The 17,107-nt window shown below is 37.2% G+C and overlaps 1 protein-coding gene across 1 annotated transcript in view; it reads left to right on the forward strand.

Annotated features, from left to right (window-relative positions):
• Nucleotides 1-17,107, forward strand: part of LOC115223135 (protein unc-13 homolog B-like) — a 393,815-nt gene that overhangs the window by 58,239 nt on the left and 318,469 nt on the right. The window contains exon 2 of the mRNA XM_036512114.1: nt 9,407-9,412. The gene's annotated coding sequence lies outside the window, so the exon portion shown is untranslated. The remainder of the gene's footprint in view (nt 1-9,406; nt 9,413-17,107) is intronic.

The raw sequence follows: 17,107 nt of genomic DNA on the forward strand, positions 1-17,107 counted from the left end.
GGAGTTAGCTGGCCAAAACTCTCTACTTTCCGCTGTGTGCTGCTACATTCAGCCAGGCCCTTATTACAAAGAACATTGATGTCTGTTCAGATATATGTATTTTTCTTTACTATCCACAAGGGGCTAAACATAGAGGGGACAAACAAGGACAGACAAACGGATTAAGTTGATTACATCGACCCCAGTGCGTAATTGGTGCTTAATTTATCGACCCCGAAAGGATGAAAGGCAAAGTCGACCTTGGCAGAATTTGAACTCAGAACACAGCAGCTGACGAAATACCACAAAGCATTTCGCCTGGCGTGCTAACGATTCTGCCAGCTCACCACCTGTTCAGATATATGATAAGCAAAATGTTCTTTCTGTAAACAAAGAAACATTTTTTGTCATTGCTATGAACAACAAAACATTGAGAGAGTTTGAATATTATTGTTCTTGTTGTTGGTGTAACAGCAATCAAAATGTGGTTTGTTGGTGTTGACGTCATCCTTTATCATAGTTTAGCTGCTATCAGCTTTGGTCAGCAGTTGTCCATGTCTGTTTGCCATCTGTCTGCCATCTTATCTCTACTGTTTTTCAGTGCTCTATCCAAGCTCTCTGTCAAGTAGCTAATGTGTGTTGAATTTATAGTACTGGATTGGCTCAGAGAGAAAGGCTTGAAAAGATGGAATTGTTGCTGAAGGCAGTTCTAAGGAAAGTTATGATCAGTTTTTCAATCATGTGGGTATGACTTGACTGGCTTCTGTGCTGGTGGCACATAAAAAGCACCATCCGAACGTGGTCGATGCCAGCGCCACCTTGACTGGATTCCGTGCCGGTGGCGTGTAAAAAGCACCAACCGATCGTGACCATTGCCAGCCTCCCCCGGCACCTGTGCTGGTGGCATGTAAAAAGCACCCACTACACTCACGGAGTGGTTGGCGTTAGGAAGGGCATCCAGCTGTAGAAACACTGCCAGATCAGACTGGAGCCTGGTGCAGCCTCCTGGCTTCCCAAACCCCAGTCGAACCATCCAACCTGTGCTAGCACGGAAAACGGACGTTAAATGATGATGATGATGATGATATAGCAATCTGATTACTGAATATTCCCACTACACTCTTCTTTGTAGTCCATTCCTTGATATCACCAGTCCATAAATGACTGGCCTTTTGGTCTCTTCCCCCCCATACGTCCTGTCAAGATAGTCTTGGACAATGGCTCTGGCACATTACATGTATAAAATATAATTTTTGGACTTTATTCTTGACAATTGGTGTCTTTTGGCTTTCAGCTTTTCTAGTATTGCTATTTTTATGAGGGCTCAAAATCTCTCATGGAAGCGTCATCCAACCAAAGTACAAGTATATGGGAAACTACCACATGTATCATCTTTTGTGAAAGGTAGAAGAGTCCAGTTTGCTGGACATTGTTGTAGAGCTGAAAACGAGGTCATTTCTAATCTTCTGCTCTGGAAGCCATCTGCTCACGATACCAGAGGGTGCACACTCTCCCATTCTGATGTAATCTCCAGGGATACAGGCATCCAGCAACAGGACCTCTGTAATGCTATGATGGACCGTGAGGTCTGGCGTAACACAGTAAATTCCATTGTCTCGACCATGGTCGAACAATGATGATGATGGTTGCTGTTTTTCTTGCTTAATCTTTCCTGCCCACTCTGCAAAAGACCCACATCTCAAAGGCACCTATCTTCTTTTTATTGCTCTGTACATTGTCCAAATTTCTGCTCTGCAGAGGACCATTGACATAGTATAATATAATATAATGTAATATAATACAATACAATATAGGCGCAGGAGTGGCTGTGTGGTAAGTAGCTTGCATACCAACCACATGGTTCTGGGTTCAGTCCCACTGCGTGGCACTTTGGGCAAGTGTCTTCTACTATAGCCTCGGGCCGACCAAAGCCTTGTGAGTGGATTTGGTAGACGGAAACTGAAAGAAGCCCATCGTATATATGTATATGTATATATATGTGTGTGTGTTTGTGTGTCTGTGTTTGTCCCCCCAACAGTCGCTTGACAACCGATGCTGGTGTGTTTACGTCCCCGTAACTTAGCGGTTCAGCAAAAGAGACCGATAGAATAAGTACTAGGCTTACAAAGAATAAGTCCTGGGGTCGATTTGCTCGACTAAGGGCGGTGCTCCAGCATGGCCGCAGTCAAATGACTGAAACAAGTAAAAGAGTAAAAGAGAGTAATACAATCGTAAATAAGAAAAGGACACATTGGGTAATACAGTCTTGTATACTTCAGAAACATGGAATGGTCATAGTTTTGACAGACATTGAACTTTATCACTCACTGCACAATGTAGGAAGCTATATGTGGTTACTCAGTCTACTAGAAATAGCTGCCAATTTGTCACTAAATCACACCTACTCAATGTACTCCTAAATACTCCTGAAAACAGTGTGGTGGTCATTGCTGGAATGTATTTGATTATAATTTTGCAAGATCAAGGCAGATCTAGGGTTAAGCAACAACCAAAATTTACTTTTCCCATTGAGAATTCTAAACCAAATTCATTAAATGTGTTTCTGTGGAAGATTTGGTTTGTTAAGCTCGTTAAGCTCTGGTTCCAAGTTATTTCCGGAAAGCTAAAAGTGCCAAATAAGTTTTTGCATTTGAAGGAGTTGCAGAATTTATCAATTAGATTCCGTTCTCACTTTACCATTCATTAACTCTTTTAGCTTGTATATTTTAGGATAGTAGCTATACTCTTTTACTCTTTTACTTGTTTCAGTCATTTGGCTGCCACCATGCTGGAGCACCACCTTTGGTCGAAGAAATCGACCCCTGGACTTATTCTTTGGAAGCCTAGTACTTATTCTATCAGGCTCTTTTGCTGAACCACTAAGTTATGGAGACACACCAGCATTGGTTGTCAAGCGATGTCAGGGGATAAACATAGACACACAAACATATACACACACATACATTTACAAATCGACTCCAGGACTTATTCTTTGTAAGCTTAGTAGTTATTCTATCAGTCTCTGTTGTCAAACTGCTAAGTTACAGGTACATAAACACACCAACATCGGTTGTCAAGCGATGGATGGGGGGACAAACAGACACAAAAATAGACACACACACACATATGACAGGCTTCTTTCAGTTTCTGTTTACCAAATCCAGTCACAAGGCTTTAGTCAGCCTGAAGCTATAGTAGATGACACTTGCCCAAGGTGCAATGCAGTGGGGCCGAACACGGAACCATGTGATTGGTAACAAGCTACTTACCACACAGCCACTCCTGCACCTATACATCATCATCATCATGTGTTCATTTTCCATGCTAGGATAGGTTAGATGGTTTGGCTTGGCCTGGTAAGCTGGAGAGCTGCACTAGGCTCCAGTTGACTATATGGAATATTAAAACTGTAACTAGAAATAATTGTAGTGATACAAATGAACAGACAGAAAGATTAAGAGTTAGTATCTGCACATTTACTACAAGGAACATCTCTCAATATATAAACAGCAAAATGTCTGTCTGTGTGTGTGTCCTTTATACAAATCCACAATTTTTCAGTTAGAGGGCTCGCACTTTCTATGGTCATTCAAAACCATCCAAGGGTGATTGTGCACATCTTTACATTTCCCCAGTCACCCCGAAAAGCCATTAAAAAATCAATAGAAGTGACATTTTCATGAATTTTCTATCCAAAACCCAATCAAAATGCCCGAAACTTGATACGCCAATTGAATGCCAGCTAGCTGTATGTGATTGGTCAGAGATTTGGACAGTACTCGCGTGTATATGTGCATGCATGCAGCTGTATATGGCTGCACTAGCACTATGATCCGGCAACAGCTCGTCATAGTGCTAGTTTAGAAATAAACATGTAGGGGCAGGCATGGCTGTGTGCTAAGAAGAGTGTTTCCCAAACCACATGATTTGGGATTCAGTCTCACTGCATGGCACCTTGAGCAAGTAAGTGTCTCAAACTATAGCTCTGGGCTGAGTGAGGGATTCGGTAGATGGAAGCTGAAAGGATTCAGTAGATGGAAACTGAAAGAAGTCTGGAGCGATAGTAGAAGACACCTAAGGTAACGAGTTGGCAGAAATGTTAGCATGCTAGGCGAAATGCTTAGCGGTATTTCGTCTGTCTTTATGTTTTGAGTTCAAATTCCGCTGAGGTCGACTTTGCCTTTCGCCCTTTTGCAGTCGATAAATAAAGTACCAGTTACGCACTGGGGTCAATGTAATCGATTTAATCCATTCGTCTGTCCTTGTTTGTCCTCTCTGTGTTTAGCCCCTTGTGAGTAGTAAAGAAATAGGTATTTCGTCTGTCTTTATGTTCTGAGTTCAAATTCTGCTGATGTCGACTTTGCTTTTCATCCTTTCGGGGTTGATAAATTAAGTACCAGTTATGCACTGGGGTCGATGTAATTGACTTAATCCATTTGTCAGTCCTTGTTTGTCCCCTCTGTGTTTAGCCCCTTGTGGGTAGTAAAGAAATAGGTATTTCGTCTCTCTTTATGTTCTGAGTTCAAATTCCGCTGAGGTTGACTTTGCCTTTCATCTTTTCGGAGTCAATTAATTAAGTACCAGTTGAGTACAGGGATTGATCTAATCGACTGCCCCACCTCCCTAAAAATTTCGGGCCTTGTGCCTAGAGTAGAAAAGTATAGTAGAAGACACCTATCCTGTGGTTCCACTCAGTGGAACTGAACTCAGAACAATGTGGTTTCGAAGCCAACTTGTTAATACACAGCTATGCCTGCATCTATTAGTGATGAAAAAAAAAAATTTTTTAAATCACCAAATGTACTAGCTAGTCTATTTGTTGGCATCGGGAAATAGTATTGTTTAGAAATTAAATAAATCAATGACACTATCCGCATGTAAAACAATAGACAAGTTAGTGTTAACATATTTAATTCATGGTGCATTAAAAAAAAAATCTAACTAGAAAATAATTATGCGGCAAAAAACAAAAAAAGAGAAGGAAAAGAATGAACCTTATTAGTGAATAGCAAACATTATTTTTTTTTGTTATTATCATGGAAAATATAGAAAAACTGCTTGTATATATTTTTTTGGTCATATTGTTGGAATGGTTGTTTTGTAGTTAAATATATTTTTTCCTATTGTGACTATTTACTGTTAGATGTTAGTAAATGTGGAATGGAACATGTTCGGAGTCTGGCAGAGTGAGACAATGGATGAGTCTTGTTTAGGAGTATATATTAGAGTGAGGTTTAAAGATTTTTGGACTCTGTGTCATGTCAGTGGTTCTCAACCGTTTTTTTAAACTATGGACCCCTTTGATTCCTTTTACACTCGTGTGGACCCTTATAACCAGGGCTGTGGAGTTGGAGTCATGGAGTTGGAGTCGGAAACTATTACAGGGTACAACGATACCGACTCTGATTCTGACTCATAATGTCTTAATTCTTTAATATAAACCAGTTACAACATATAGGCCTACTCAAAGTACAAGCTTATGCATATCCATATGCTTTATGAGATATGTAGACCACAATCACTTAATTATATAAAGAGGAGTCTGAGTCAGTCAGAGTCAGAGGTGCCAATAGCAGAGGAGTTGGAGTCAGAGTCGAAGTTTGTCGTTTCAACTCCTCAGCCCCGCTCATAACAATTTGATGCTTTAAAAAAAATCGTATTTTATTTCTATAATTAAATGTTGGATTCAAATTTTGACACAAGGCCAGCAATTTCAAGGAAGGGGTGAAATCAATAACATCGACCCCAGTGGTCAACTGGTACTTATTTTTTATTGACCCCCAAAAAGATGAATGGCAAAGTTAAATAGAAATCAAATGGAAATTGTAGTTGTGATACCTGTGCCGGTGGCACGTAAAAAGCGCCATCCAAATGTGGCTGGATTCCGTGGCAGTGGCACATAAAAAGCACCCAATACACTCACGGAGTGGTTGGCATTAGGAATGGCATCCAGCTGTAGAAACACTGCCAGATCAGACTGGAGCCTGGTGCAGCCCCCAGGCTTCCCAGACCCCGGTCGAACTGTCCAACCCATGCTAGCATGGAAAACGGACGTTAAACGGTGATGATGATGATGATGATGATTGTAGGGTTGATGTGAGAAACCAGATCTGGCCAGTTTGAACATAAAGCTGACAGAATATTTTGGCCAGTTTAAATCGTAAAGGGTTAACCCATTAACATCTAGATTATTCTGTCAAATGTAAGTCTTATTTAGTCATGCTATTTTCAATTAATCATTCATTAACTATATTGGTGCAGGAGTGGCTGTGTGGTAAGTAGCTTGCTACTAACTACATGGTTCCTGGTTCAGTCCCACTGCATGATACCTTGGGCAAATGTCTTCTACTATAGCCTTGGGCTGACCAAAACCTTGTGAGTGGATTTGGTAGACGGAAACTGAAAGAAGCCCATCGTATATATGTATATATATGTGTGTGTTTGTGTGTCTGTGTTTGTCCCCTCAACATCACATGACAACCGATGCTGGTGTGTTTACCTCCCTGTAACTTAGCAGTTCGGCAAAAGAGACTAATAGAATAAGTACTAGGCTTACAAAGAATAAGTCCTGGGGTTGGTTTGCTCGACTAAAGGCGGTGCTCCAGCATGGCTACAATCAATTGACTGAAACAAGTAAAAAGAGTAAAAGAGTAACTATTGGCTTTGAGATTTCAGTTATGAGATTAATTTTTAGAGTGACATTGTAGGGTAAGTGTGAGAGGCTGGATCTGAATAGTTTCAACATAAAGCTGGCAAAATGTTGAGACCAGGTTTGGCCAGTCTAAATGCCAGAGTTAAAAATCATCTTAATTCTTTTACACATAGCAATTTGTTCACCTCTTTAGCAAAACTCACTGCCTGCTCTCCCATGGTGAACCTGCTGATCCTTTCATATGAGAAACACTCTCAATCCACAATTGAATGTATGAATATATGTGTATGTATATATGTGTGTATGTATGTATAAATATGTGTATGTATATATGTATGTATGTATGTGTGTGTGTGTATGTATGTATGTATGTATATATGTATGTGGGTATGTATATATGTATGTGGGTATGTATGTATGTATAACTGATTTCTGCACAGATTCTGTTCATCAGTTTCTGAACTGTGTGGTAGAAGACTCTTACCAAATGCATTGGCATCAGAATTTGGATCCTGGAATCTGGAACCATGTGGTTGTGAGGCAAGCATCTTAATCGCACAGCTATGTCAGCGACCTCTTTAGAAAGATATGCTTATTACCACATAAACATCTCTATTATCTTATCTGCCTTCCCAATTTCAGAAATATTGTAAATATTTTGCGGTGATAATAACCTTGTATTATGAGCTTACTATGATGTTTATTATGTTGCCGTCCACATAATGATGTTGATGGTAATGGTGGTGGTGGTGGTTGGCGTCGTCATGCTGGTAGTTTTTAGCTCTGGGTCAGCCCTGATCAAGCAGACCTCTCATAAAAGATATTTCAGCTTTGACCTTCCCATCTTTTTGTATATACATCTAAGATTATATTGTACAAGCTGGCAGAATCGTTAACACGCCGGGCGAAATGCTTATTGGTATTTCATCTGCCGTTGCGTTCTGAGTTCAAATTCCGCCAAGGTCTGCTTTGCCTTTCATCCTTTTAGGGCTGATAAATTAAGTACCAGTTACGTACTGGGATTAATGTAATCGACTTAATCCCTTTGTCTATCCTTGTTTGTCCTCTCTGTGTTTAGCCCCTTGTCGGCAATAAAGAAATAAGATGTTCTTTATTTTCTCTCACCTCTTTTATTTTTAACCATTTAGCATTCAGATTATTCTGTCAAGTGTATTCCTTATTTTATTTATTCACATTGCTTTGAATTACTCATGCATCATCTCATAGCTATGAGATTTCAAATGATGTGATTGTCTACTGTTAGAAGGACATTGTAGGACAGGCACAAGAGGCCCGATCTGGCCAGTATGAACATAAAACATTTAGAGTATTTGAGCTGGATATGGCCAGTTTGAATGCTATAAGGTTAAAAACAGTATGATACACAAGAACTTGGCTGCTGTTTTCAGCAGCCTGAGCGACCACATAGAGGCTGCCTCTTGTGTAATGTACTTTCATATAGAACTTCTTACAATGGAAATAGTCTAATCTTTTTTTTTTAAGCTGCCAATTGGTTCATCTAATTATCCTATTAGTGGTAATCTTTAATCTCTCATATTACATTATCTTTCATTTTACCTTATAGTTTCTTACTCTGAAATTTAGTACAAAGTATAATCATTGCTTTAATCAGATAAAAAAAAAATTACTAAATTGAGATTAATGTATAAATCACGTGATAACTAAGCTATTTTGAGCTTTTTATGGATTTTGTAGGTCTTTATGTTTTTTTTTTGCCTTAATTTTTGTTTTAAAAGAGGAAATTTTGTATGTTGTTTTTGATCTTTAGGTTTTCTTTTGATATAAACATGTCTGTGTGAGTACATATTTAAGTATTTATATAAATATATACGTATATTTAAAGATATATTTATATAAATATATGTATATTTATAAATATTTACACACACACGCATATATGTCAGATGTATATATATATATATAAATGTGTATATGTATATGCATATTTGTGTATGTATGCATAAATAAATAAACATATATATATGTATATATACACACATACATATGTATACGTAAATGTATGTATGCATGTGTATGTTTATGCACGTGTGTGTACACACACACACAAGCACACACACACGCACACACACACACACACACATGCACACACACACACACACACACACACACACACACACACATATCGTTGCTATTATGCATAAGTGTTGTAAGTCCAAAACTTTGCTTTTTCAGAAAACGAAAAAGTAGTTTCACCATTCTATAGTAAAATCATTGTACTACACTTTAACAAGTTTTGATATCTTGGCATCTGATGCAGTTGGAGATACGATAGCCTGACCAAAAGAACTGGCTATTGCAAATAAAAATAAATATTGTAGAAAACGCATTTAGCCAAATTTGGACATACGACAGTTTAACATAATTCAAAACTGGAATATATACTTACTTTTCCTGAATATAGCCAGCAATATATTGTTCATTACATCTATAATCATTCGAATGTTGTTGATTCAAATATACTGTCAGATTGAAACATGTGTAGGATGTTTTGGGGATATTTTTTGTTGATCCAATTTCTTTTACCCTTATTCTTATAGGTATCACTTTTACTTTGCATTACTTTTCCATTGTAATTCTGATAAAATGAACCAAGTATCTATTATATTTTTCTTCTCCATTTTCTTTTATTAATTATATATATATATATATATATATATATACACTATGATTTTAAAATTATTTTGAATATCCAATTTAAAAATAATTTTCTTTTATATTTCCAATTGCTTCCAGGAGGTGGTAAGTATTCACTTTTATGTTTTGTATGTATCTGTCCGACTATATATGTGTATGTATATACACATGTGTGTGTGTAAAGGTGTCGAAAATTGTACATACATGTTGCTTGATTATAAAGTCACTGTTTATTAATTTCAAAATTTAATATAATAATGACAGAATTTAATTGTTTTTTTTTATCAATACCGGTTTTTCAAACTGCTGAGTGTTTTGGTTATCGGATTGTTCCAGGCAGCGTTGATAACGTGAAGCAGTAGAATGGCAGACTTCAAGAAACATTTTGTTCAGTATGTCTGTGCATTCTCATTCAATGGCTGCCTCCAATTTGTCAACTGTTTTCAGTTTTGTACCATAAAAAAAAGTCGTGTAATGTGTGGTCGAGTGATCATGGAGCGTGTTCTACTGAACCTCTTCATCCAATCTGTCTGTTTAGCAAAATCTCATGAAGGTAGGTCCTTACTATGGTAGTGCGAAAAGGTACTGAATTTTTCAGGAAATAAAATTCCCCATGTCCTCTTGAATGCTTGTCATGATAGATTATCACAGCAAGTTCAAGTAAATGGGACCAACCGCTGTTACATCAAAAAAGAATGGTCCAGTTAATCATTTTCATAAGCTGCACCTTATTAGCATGCAGATTTTCAGGTGCCCAATAGGTGTAATAACGATAAACGTCACCCTTTTCAAGCCTAACCAGACTCATGGGCCCAGTTTCCCGGTTTCTGTGACATATGTGCTCCCCCCAGCTGGACGGGACACCAGTCCGTCGCAGCATTACTCAAGAAACAGGAAGAGAGGGTGAGAGAAAGTTGTGGCAAAAGAGTACAACAGGGGTCGCCACCACCCCTACCTCATGGAGATTTTAGGTGTTTTCGCTCAATAAACACACACAACGCCTGGTCTGGGAATCGAAACTGCAAAACTGCGATACTCCGATCGCAAATCTGCTGCCTTAACCACTGGGCCATTGTGCCTCCACAATAGGTGTAATTGTGGTGGTTAAATGAGATATTTAATTTAAATGTAACCTCATCACCCCAAACAGCATTTGTTGGGAAGTGTGCATCTTCTACACATCTTTCTAAGTACCTCTCACAAAACTCCACCCTTTGGCCTGGATCATCTTTCTTGAGAGCAGGGACTACTTTTGAAATAGCAGCATTTCAAAACACAAAGCTTGCTAGATTTTGAAATTCCTTTCTTACACTTTACTTGCTGTACAAATTTTCTTGAACTCTGGCAATACGTTTCTGGTACCCTTTCTTGCATTGCGGGACATGTTGATGTTTGTCAGTTTTCTGGAATGTTTCTTGTGGATATTCTGAACAGTTCCTGCTTCAGTTTCCACTTCAAACTTATCGCTAATTTGTGCAAGGGTAAGTCCTGTCATTGAATGTGTTGGAAACTCCTTAAACTGTCTTTGCATTTCATCTACATTTTCAAACTTCCAGTTGCACTTTCGGATAAATTTCCTTTGTTCAAAGGTTACTCTGGTTCCCTTCATTATTTTCAATATGTTGATCTAAAAGGAAACAAATATTGAACTGTTAAAGTGTGTATATATTTTTAGGACTCCTTGTATATACGTATGTTTGTGTATGTATGTATGTATGTATGTATCTTGTATTTTTTTAATTATTATAAATCTTCCACTGAGGAAGGAGCTGGTTTCCAACAAAGATACAAGGCTCCATTTTTGGGATGTAGTTAAAACAGAGAAATTCACATTTGGAACTTGAGAAAAGTCTTGCATATTTTTACTGTTCCACTCACAGATTGTATTTGTAATGTACAAATTAGCTGGTCGATTGTATGTATGTTTATGTAATGTATGTATGTATGTGTGCATGTTTGTGTATGTATATATGTATGTATGACCTGCCTGCACCAGGGAAATTAAATTTTAAAAAAGTTTTTTGTTTACAAACTAACTAACTGTTACATATTTCTTCCTCTAGTTGTAGAGAGGTTATGTGCCTTCAGCCATTTGCGTCTGCTACATCACCTATACTGCTAAGTGCTTTAGAGGTGTGAACCCAATGATCACCCTATAGCTGGCCATAACTTTTAACTTTCTAAAAGCAAAAGAAATATATTTCTGCTCTAATGCTTTAGAGCAGGTGTTAGCAAACTGGGGTAAATTACCCTAAGTGAGGTACAATAAACCTTTTGAATTCAAAGAATCTATGATTTTCTTTCTTTCAAATGAACAAGGTAACATCAGCATAAGTAAATATATTTTGGGGTGATTGGTTAAAAAAGTTCCCTGGCCCCTGCTTTAGAGTGTGTTTCTTTTTCGGATATATGAACTGCTGATAATATCTCTGACTGTCTGTCTATACTATGGGGTTATATTTCCAAGTATACCTATTTGACTTCACTCTCAAAATAGTGTCATTCCCATATCTTGGAGAATGAATATATTTTATTTATTAGTACTGGCTAATTCACAGGTTACTCACTTTTATGCCTGAAGTAAGTCCTCTCATAGAAGTATCTGGTTGTGAGAACTCCAGTACTGTTGGATATTGTGTGTGTGTGTGTGTGTGTGTTGTGTGTGTGTGTGTGTGTGTATATGTTCCTTTATTTTGTCTTTTGTCCTATGATTTTCATTATTTAAAACCGGAAGAAAATCCTTTGTATTTTACAGCAATTTTCAAGCTTTATTATTTAATACATTTATATTTTCATTGTAAATTATTATATTTTTCCTTTCATCAGTTTCGTTAGAAATATCTGGAAAACTGTGTCAAAGCTTTTAAAATTCAAAACATGTTTTACGACAAAAAATAAATACATAAAAATGAAAATAAGAAAAGTCATTAACCCATGTTTAAAATAAATAAATATGTTTTAGTAGTAATTTATGTTTAAACAAAAAAAGCCAACTTATTTTTTTTTATTGTAGCCATAATTTGTTTTTCATATTTTCCAAGACGTTTTCTATAGTATTTCCATAAAACTATATGAAATCTGAAAGAGTATTTAAAAAAAAAAAACGAACTCAAAACGAAGCAAAATAACGAGTAATATTCATCAGACCATAAGATTAATAGAATCAATTTTCAATTTCATTTTTTTTAAACTAAAAGAAACCTCCAAAAAAAAGAGAGAAAATACTAAAATAAAATAGGATAATAATTAAATAAAAAAAAAGCAATTTAAATATATCAAAGCTAAATAAAACAAGAAAATACACACAAGTCAAACCCACAGAATGTTCTATCACATCGTATTATATCTATAATTTGTATGTCAAGCTTCAAAACCTTTTTAATGTACCAAATACCTCACGCTGTTTCCTGATTATTATTATTATTGTTTTTTTTTTATAATTGTAATTATGATTTAAAATTTTATTCTTTGTTGTTATATTTATTTCAATGTAATTTGCCTACTTCATCTTGCGTTTCTTTTCTTGTTTTCTGTTTGGCAAAATCTATCTTCATTGGTTATAGATTTTTCTATATTGGCCAACCATTGGCTCACTTGTCTGTTCCTATAAGTATGGGTGACAAGGAATTGTTTCTGTACAATTGGGGCATTGTAAATTACCACTAGGTATTTTTAGTTTGATAATACCAGTTTATTAGTAATTTCTGTCTGAGGAGCATATCTTTTGCTGATACACAATATGATATATATATATATGTATATATATATTCGTCATAATAGATTGCTAGCCTCTAAACCTTTTTCTATTTTCTCTCCCTGTTTATTTCTGTGTTCCTTTCTGTCAAAGAGTGTATGCTCGAAACGTAAACGACTTTCTCACTTCCCAAGCGTTAAACTAATACATCTGTCTGTTGTTTACACACCCATCTTTGTCTTTTGTTTTGTTTTTTTTTTGTAAATTCTCACTACACAGACATATATATATTGTTATATTTTGGGACGGTCATTTTTATCTCTTGTCAAATAAACACACACACTATATATTCATTCTTCACTTGTTTAAGCTTTTGTCACACACATGTGACTACTTCAGTGATCGTCCATCCCACATGTCTCCTCCTGTTCTCTTTAGTCCATTCTCTGAAAATGGACTAAACAGAACAGGAGGAGACACACCTAATGGAAAGTCGCTGGAGAGGTCACAGGTGTGTGATGAAAGATTCCCAGATAATGAACATAAAATCAGAACAGTAATAAACAAAAATGGAGAACAAATTTGTAGTGCATATATTTATTTGCCAAGAAGTGAAAAAAAAAACCCCAACTATCCTGAAATATAACAATATGTTACAACACATGATTTCACATCAGAAATCTTGCAAAATGAATTCATAAATGTACACACACAAATACCTACAGGAAGTTAATTATATGGCTGGTCATAGAGTAAGTAATTAATATAATATATAATTAACTTCCTGTAAGTACATAACTGCTTTTACTGTTAGAGCGTGTTTCTTTTTCGGATATATTATCCACTGATGATATATCTATATATATATATATATATATATATTATATATATTGATAGATATAGACACATACTCACACACATTTTGTAAAAATGTTCTTTTATTTGTTTTATAGAGATAGTAATGTTTCAAGTGTGATGGTCTGTGGCTTAGTGGTTAAAGTGTTTGGCTCATGACTGTAAGATCATGAGTTCAGTTTCCAGCAACGCATCATGTCCTTGGGCAAGACATTTTATTTTACATTGCTCCAGTCCACTGAACTGGCAAAAGAGGGTTCTGCCTTTAATTCAAAGGGCCAGCCTTGTCACATTCTGTGTCACACTGAATCTCCCTGAGAACTACGTTAAAGGTATACATTAAAGGTGGCGAGCTGGCAGAAACATTAGCACACCGGGCGAAATGCTGAGCAGTATTTTATCTGCCGCTACGTTCTGAGTTCAAATTCTGCCGAGGTCGACTTTGCCTTTCATCCTTTCGGGGTCGATAAATTAAGTACCAGTTACGCACTGGGGGTCGATGTAATCAACTTAATCCCTTTCTCTGTCCTTGTTTGTCCCCTCTATGTTTAGCCCCTTGTGGGTAATAAAGAAATAGGAATGCGTGTCTGTTGCAGTGTTCAACCACTTGCACATTTATTTCACGAGCAGGCTCTTTTGTTGATCGGATCAACTGGAACACTCACCGTCACATCTGACAGAATGCCATTGTTTAATGTTTTAAATGAAGAATTTTCTTCACAAGTTCCTGAAGTAAAAAACACTTTCATTTGAAACATTAGTACATTTATAAAATACATGAAAAAAAAAATAATAGTCATTCCACATTTCATGAATTGAGTCTTATAGAGTCTTAAAACTGTAACCATTCTGTCTTTTTTTTTTATTTATTTATTTCAACATAATGTTTCTTAAGCAGCATACTCTCTTTACTTGTTTCAGTCATTTGACTGCGGCCATGCTGGAGCACCGCCTTTAATCGAGCAACTCGACCCCGGGACTTATTCTTTTGTAAGCCCAGTACTTATTCTATCGGTCTCTTTTGCCGAACCGCTAAGTAACAGAGACATAAACACACCAACATCGGTTGTCAAGCAATGCTAGGGGGACAAACACAGATACACACACACGCATATATATATATATATATATATATATATATATATATATATATATATATACGATGGGCTTCTTTCAGTTTCTGTCTACCAAATCCACTCACAAGGCTTTGGTCGGCCCGAGGCTATAGTAGAAGACACTTGCCCAAGGTGCCACGCAGTGGGACTGAACCCGGAACTATGTGGTTGGAAAACAAGCTACTTACCACACAGCCACTCCTATCTGTGATTTGAACAAGTCCTCTGATTAAATCCATTCTAGCCATGATCATCTTGTCATTTTAAATATTGAAGACTATATTGTTTAATGTATCTTTCGGTTTTCAAGATAGTAGTGTGTTTAATCTTCTAAGAGCGATAACTAAAGAACTAGTCCATTGTAGAAAAATGGCAAAACTGTAAGGACATCTGGTGACATGCTTTGGCATATCTGTTCTAGTATTTTTGTTCTGAGTTCAAATCCCACCTCCTATGACTACCCTCTAAACAAGAGCAGTGCCTATCTCAAGGCCTTCACTGTCACTTCAAATACTGTTCCTCACTATCACAAAGGATCTCTGATGATAAAACCTCATACTTAGTGCAGATAAGATTGTGTTCCAAAGACTACCCCTTCTCCTTAGGGCCAGCAGATATTTCAACACCCAGCAGCTGCTGGCACACTACAAGGCTCAAGTGGAGTACTGGGCCCATAGTATGGGACAGTGTTGCTGCTACACCATACACTGTCATTATGGCCCATGTTCTGAGAAAAGCTGCTCATCTGACTGGTATTATATCCAGAATGGACACATCTCAGCCTTTGGCTCATAGACATGCTGTTTCTTCTCTCTATCTGTTCTATCATGACTATAACACTGTGTAACACAATTTTTGTCTTTAGGTAGTGACTGTTATTTCCTATTTGCTTACCCCAAGCGATTATGAAAAATGGCAAATATTTCCATCAAACTTTGCTTTTGTTACATTTATTCAAACTTCAAAGAATCCCTCTCAACACATGGCTATGATGCTCCTCCACCACTCCTGCTCATGATCCGAGATGCGCATATTGTCAGCCACTAAGGGACATGCTCAAGTGGTTACGGTCAAGGCAAATGACAAGCAAATCTGTGGTATTGTGCAGAATATTTGCTATAACGATATTTCTGCTTCAGCAACTCATTGCTGAATCTTTCTGAAATGTAATGGAAAATAGGTCAGTTTGAAAACATTGATGTTCAGGTCACAAAAGCAAAGTTTGAAGGGAATAGAAGTGATTTCCTTTGATTTCTAAATAGAAGCAAATAGGAAATAACACCTACTGACCAAAGACAAAAACAAAAAATAAAAATTTCGTTACACTGTGCAATGCCCTCCACTTTTTGAGAGCTGTTGGGTCTCATAACTCAAACACTTAGGGACCTCTAACCCAGCTGTTTTTTCACCACGTGTCACCCTTCATACATTTAACCCTCATTTCCTTGCACTGGCCACTACACCCAATCCTTCACCCCCAGAATATCATCTTCTTAGAATCTTCATTCTGCTCATGTCTAAACCTGCAAAAGTTTAAACAGAACATAAATGGCATCATACTCACAAGACTTAAAGGACCTGCAAAGATTATGGCTCTGCCCCTTCCTCTAGACGCCTTGTGTTTAGAAATAGTTCCTTTCAGACTCAGCTAACAGTAAAAGGCCTCTAATGCCAGACAAAAGGGTTGATGGAGCAATATTTCAGACATATCAACATCCATGAATGGTGATGGGGCACCGAAGCAGGCTAAACAGTGGGACTGAAAAGTTTGTAATTTGAGGGAGATTTGGTTGTTGTTCTTAGCAGTTTGAGTGACCATGTGAAGGCTTCCTCCTTAGCTCTGTTTTAAGCTGATGTTCAGATGTAATTTTTTTTGTAGATACTTGTTTAATGTTTAGGAGTGGCTCTGTGGTAAGTAGCTTGCTTACCAACCACATGGTTCAGGGTTCAGTCCCACTGCATGGCACCTTGGGCAAGTATCTTCTACTATAACCTCGGGTCGACCAAAGCCTTGTGAGTGGATTTAGTAGACAGAAACTGAAAGAAGCCTGTTGTGTATATGTATATATATATGTGTGTGTGTGTGTCTGTGTTTGTCCCCCCAACATCACTTGACAACCGATGCTAGTATGTTTG

The sequence above is a fragment of the Octopus sinensis genome, linkage group LG22 (genome assembly GCF_006345805.1).
Source record: "Octopus sinensis linkage group LG22, ASM634580v1, whole genome shotgun sequence".
In the NCBI taxonomy this organism is placed as follows: domain Eukaryota; kingdom Metazoa; phylum Mollusca; class Cephalopoda; order Octopoda; family Octopodidae; genus Octopus; species Octopus sinensis.